This window comes from Gymnoscopelus braueri (genome assembly GCF_963280865.1).
Source record: "Gymnoscopelus braueri genome assembly, chromosome: 6".
In the NCBI taxonomy this organism is placed as follows: domain Eukaryota; kingdom Metazoa; phylum Chordata; class Actinopteri; order Myctophiformes; family Myctophidae; genus Gymnoscopelus; species Gymnoscopelus braueri.
The window spans coordinates 11,289,991-11,295,990 of record NC_137607.1 but is presented as its reverse complement, the minus strand read 5'-3'; the positions used below and the strand labels follow the sequence as shown (position 1 = coordinate 11,295,990).

The 6,000-nt window shown below is 39.2% G+C and overlaps 1 protein-coding gene across 1 annotated transcript in view; it reads right to left on the bottom strand.

The window, feature by feature from the left end:
• LOC308086529 (uncharacterized protein) overlaps positions 1-6,000 on the bottom strand; it is a 280,681-nt gene that overhangs the window by 106,778 nt on the left and 167,903 nt on the right. The window lies entirely within an intron of this gene.

Below are 6,000 nucleotides of genomic sequence, written 5' to 3'. Positions count from 1 at the left end.
GCAGTGATCAAAAGACGTATGGCCTAATAGTCGTGCCTATTGTAGGTTGCACTATCTTACATTATAACCCATCATTTACAATTATTAAGGTGATTGTCTCAGGTAATTTTGACCCCTTGAGTACGGTATGTGGTGCCCTACACACAGTGTGTGGTGTGTGGTGTGTGTGTGCATGGTGCACGTGTGAGTAGCAGCGGCGCTGACAGTCAAAATGGGCATGTGAAACACCCGTACCTTTACAAAAACTCAGTGAGTCAGTGTTCATCCATAAGGCTAGATGACACTTATCTTCATTAATTGTGCTTGTCACCACAGAGTACAGCAACACTTGGTCTGCTCGCCAAACAGCAGGACTTGGTCAAACTTTATTAATTAATAAGTAGTGCGTTAGTTTAGAGCAGTGGTTCTCAACCTTTTCCAGCCACGACCCCCCCAAAATAATCATATTTGAACTGGGGACCCCCCACCCTGACAAGCACTTACTTGTACACACAGAAAAAATATGGTTCTTTAAAAGTGTATTTTACGAAGAACCATCACCTAATAACTATTTCAATGGTTCTTAATGTTTATCATTGTGGTTCTTGAGAACTTTTTGTGGTCAAAGTTGTTTGAGGAACCTTTTAAACGCTTAAATGCTTTGTCTTAATAGAAAAACATTTGGCGAAAATAGACGATCTACAAGCTCACAAGGCATCGCAACTATTTTCTACAAATAGATTTGGCTACAGACCCCTGGGAGACACCGGTCGATGAGGGTTTAACCCATTAAGACCTGAAGCCGATTCTACAAAATAATGTCTTCTAAATCCCAACACTATTCTGAAAAAAAATATGTTTCTATATCAGTGGTGCTCAAACTTTTTCATGTCAAGGACCCCCAAAATGATGTGTTTGGCCGCCGACCCCCATCTCAAAATGTTTTGTTCCAGGGACCCCCAGAAGCAAAGAATAGAGTTAAAAATGTTTGGTTTAAACAATATGTATTCAAAGATATGCACACATTTTCAAGATTTTTCAAAAATAGCAGATCTACAAGCTCATAGTGTGGCACTCGGTGCTGTGCTATGAGCTTGTATATCTGGGGGGGGGATCTGGGGTGGTCCCAGATGACAGTGAAGTGACAATTCATGGACTTTTCCCTGGCTAATAAGCCAAATTATGCCTTAATACATTATAATTGTCCTCTAAAACTAAAATGTAAAAAAACAAAAATCATCTTTTACTCAATAGGGGCAATGCCCTTCGCAAGTTGGATGATGTCATTTGTCCATGTGTGCTCTAGCCCTATGGAATTTATGGAATGCATGTACAAAAAAAACATAATATTGATTTGATGCTCATATTAACCGTAGGAAGTATTAAGTTGTTTTTTTTAATTTCACATGCATTCCATAAATTCTATATAGGGCTAGACCACACATGAACAAATGACATCACCAACTTGCGACGGGCATTGCCCCTATTGAGTGAAAGATTAACTGTTTCTAAAAGAAATACAATATTTAAGGTGTTTTTAATTCTACATGTTGTTATAGAGGACACTTATAATGTAAGGCATATTTGGCTTATTATCATGGGATCCTTTTAAGAGCTTTTTACTGCAAACTAAAGGAAGAGAAAAAAAATACTATTACAGCATCAAAAGTAATCAACAAACTATACTATAAAAACTGGTCAAACATTGGCCAAATTGTCAAATCATATAAGAAAGAGTCAAACATTGTGAAGCTTGTAGATCGACTATTTTCACAATATTTTTTCTGTGGAACCGAGCCAAACAAAATACAATTCAATACAATTCCAAGTGCTTGTCAGGGTGGGGGTCCACAGTTCAAATATGATTATTTTGGTGGATCACGCCCTGAAAGGGCACGCACACACACACACACACACACACACACACACACACACACACACACACACACACACACACACACACACACACACACACACACACACACACACACACACACACAGAGCGAGAGAGAGAGAGAGAGCTCCTTCAACACAACTTCCTGTTGCACATCCTCTTATTCTCAACTGCCACTTTTCTCTACAACGCTCTTAGAAACACACACACACACACACACACACACACACACACACACACACACACACACACACACACACACACACACACACACACACACACACACACACACACACACACACACTCACACGAGCGCCTACCAGCTAAGGGGCGTGTCTGAAGAAATTACATTTGCGATAATAACTGTACTCGATCTGGCCATATACAACCACTGGTTATTGTTTAACCACTTGAACCCTCGCGTCCCTATTCTTGGCATGTTTGAACAGAATAGGACGGACAGACAGACAGACAGACAGACAGACAGACAGACAAGACTGTACATACTCAGTTCCATTGGGGGAGGGGGGTACACCCCTCCATTCCTAAACCCCCCCACTCCTACACCCCCCCATTCCGAAAACCCCCCCCCCCACTCCTACACCCCCCCATTCCGATTTTTTTTTTTCGGAATGGGGGGGTGTAGGAGTGGGGGGGTTTTGAAAACTTGGAATAAACCCTGCCATTCCGAAAAATAGATATAAATCCTATCTAACAGTTTTTTTTTTTTTTTTGCGGGGGGGGGGGGGGGGGCATATGGGGCACCCCCCCGCAAAAAAAAAAAAAAAAAAAAGTAAAAAAAAAAAAATTGTAAAGTTTTTTGTATTATTATTTTTTTATTAAAAAATAATTTGTGGACTGAAGTTGGTTTGCTTCCACAATCCATAATGATGCAGAGATATAAATCTTATCTATCTAACTTTTTTTTTTGCGGGGGGGTGCATAATTAGGCTATCTGCACTTCCACCATGGACAGCTAAAACAACTCACTCACATGATTCACTTGAGCTGAGCCCTGATTCAATCAGATCTACATCCTCTTCTTGCATGAAATTCTTGGACGTCGGCCAGCCAGAGGCGGGCCCCGGACTGGGATGCAAGTCAAAAAAAATAAAATAATAATAATAATAATAATATTTTTTTATTTTGTAGGCCTATTCAAAAAAAAAAAATCACCCTTTTCAATTGAAACGTTTGAAACATAGGAAAGGCCGCCACTCTATCTATCAGTCATGAATTAATTTTCTCCCCCATACCGACCCGCCGACGTAGTCGATCCTTCATGGCACCAACGTCAATTTCCGATCCATCGACCATATCTGCAGTCTTCTGGCGCGGCTGTTCTAAATCTATCTAGATATCTATCAATCTATCTATCAAACTATCTATCTCCAGCAATGTACCGCTCAGCAACATGTTGTTCAACAAATAGCAGATCTACAAGCTCACAACAACTGTTATTGTGAGCTTGTAGATCTGCTATTTTCAAATAATGTATGCGTATGTATAAAATATGTCTGAATTGGTTAGTGATTCATATATATCTGCGATGTGTAGGATTATTATAATTATTATTATCATATTACAATTAAAGTAAGCGCATCAGGAGTGTGATTGAGTGCGCTTCCACGGCCTGGGTCTGTCTGTCTGTCTGTCTGTCTGTCTATCTATGTATGTATCTTGTAGATCGATCTGTCTACAAGCTCGGTTATTGTGAGCTTGTAGATCTACTATTTTCAAATAGCGTATGCATAAAATAGGTCTGAAGTGGTTAGTGTATGGTTCATAATATAATAATTTAGATCAGACAGACAGACACACAGACAGACAGACAGACTGGTTCAGTCCATTAATGTTGTATTCAGAATAATAAAACTAATATTATTATTATTACCCTTATTATTATTACCTTTATTATTATTATTATTATTATTACCCATATTATTATTATTACTACAACTACTATTACGCTATTGTTATTATCATTATTATGCTATTATTATTATTATTATTATTATTATTATTACTACTACTACTATTATTATTATTATTATTATTATTATTATTACATTAATGTTGATGTTCTGTCACAGCTCACTTTTGCGCACACTTTGACTCACTCTGTCGGGTCAGTAATCACGTAGGCCTACTCAGAGACGCTCACATGCTCAGGTTTCTCAGATGTTTTCTCGCTAATTAACCCACTTGTCACATCTCACATGAATAGTATACGCATCAGTGGTGGAAAAATTACTCAAAGGTTTTACTAAAGTAAAAGTACCAATACTGCAATGAAGAAATAGGCCTACTCTGTAACATGTAAAAGTCAAGAATTCAAATTTGAGTAAAAGTATCCTACAAAGCCCAAGTATTGGTATCAAAATGTTCTTAAAATACCAAAAGTAAAAGTACTCGTTATGCACAAGGTCCCATTTCACAAGTTTTCAAATGTATAAAAATCCTTTGAATAGCAGATCTACAAGCTCACACAATACAATTATTTATTTGATTTATTTGACGCAGAGAGAGAGAGAGAGAGAGAGAGAGAGAGAGAGAGAGAGAGAGAGAGAGAGAGAGAGAGAGAGAGAGAGAGAGAGCACGAGATTTGTGAAGCTGTTGCATTTGACCAATGAAATGAATGAACCTCTGGATACCTCCGTTTGAAGATCGCGCAAGAATGAACAGCTAAACTGTTGATAAATAGATAGATAGATAGATTGTAGGCTGTGTGGAAATAACTGCAGTGTGTATTTATGTAGTAACGGTAACAGCCAGAATAGGGGGACACCAAAACATTCTGGGCACTAGGGCTAACTGGGCACCTTGGACGAGTGGGCATTAGGGACATGTGGACACTTGGAAGAGTGGGCACTTAGGGTGGATAAGAGTGGGCGGTAGGGAAATCTGGGAACCATGAAGACTGGGCACCGGGAAAAATGGTGTTAATAATCAATGTTAATAAAGAATACAATCTCACAGGCAATGCACATAGTGCCCACTCTCCCTGGTGCCAAGATGTCCCTAGTGCCCACATGCTGAATCCATTTAATACATCAGCAGAGATGAGAATTACGTATCTTCCCGTCCGACAGACAGACAGACAGACAGACAGACAGACAGACAGACAGACAGACAGACAGACCCAGGCCGTGCATGGAAGCGCACTCAATCCCACTAACCGATGCGCTTACTTTAGTTGTAATATAATAATTATAATAATCCTACACTTCGCAGATATAAATTATTATATTATTAATCACTAACCATTTCAGACATATTTTATACATACGCTATTTGAAAATAGCAGATCTACAAGCTCACAATAACAGTTGTTGTGAGCTTGTAGATCTGCTATTTGTTGAACAACATGTTGCTGAGCGGTACATTGCTGGAGATAGATAGTTTGATAGATAGATAGATAGATAGATAGATAGATAGATAGATAGATAGATAGATAGATAGATAGATATTTAGATAGATTAATAGACAGACAGACAGACAGACAGACAGATTTTTTTTCATTTTTCTTTTCTGAAACCGCTCCATTAGCGGCGCTAAGGTGGAGCTTGGAGCTTTGGGGTCCATAGCTAAAACCCCCAAAAATGTCAGCCTACAGTGGGCTGTATATATGTACAGTACACGTTGTGGAAGTGCAGATAGCCTAATTAATTTAGTTCGAAAAAAAAATAATTTATATCTATTTTTCGGAATGGCAGGGTTTATTCCAAGTTTTCAAAACCCCCCCACTCCTGCATCCCCCCATTCCGAAAAAAAAATTCGGAATGGGGGGGTGTAGGAGTGGGGGGGGGGGGGTTTTCGGAATGGGGGGGTGTAGGAGTGGGGGGGTTTAGGAATGGAGGGGTGTACCCGGGGGGGGTATATCCCCCCCACTTTTGGGATGAAGAAAAAAGAAAAAGAAGAAACCTCCGACATCTACTCTTCATGGAGTAAATTTTTTGTACCGAATTAACCAAATAAACCGAATAACAAAAACACCCAAAACAGTAACAAACCCGGTAAAAATAAATGAGTGTACACATTTGTCCCATGTCCCATGATTCATTCACACACATGGGACAATTCTCATTCTACTACTATGCCACCAAAATGTGGAACGCCCTGACACC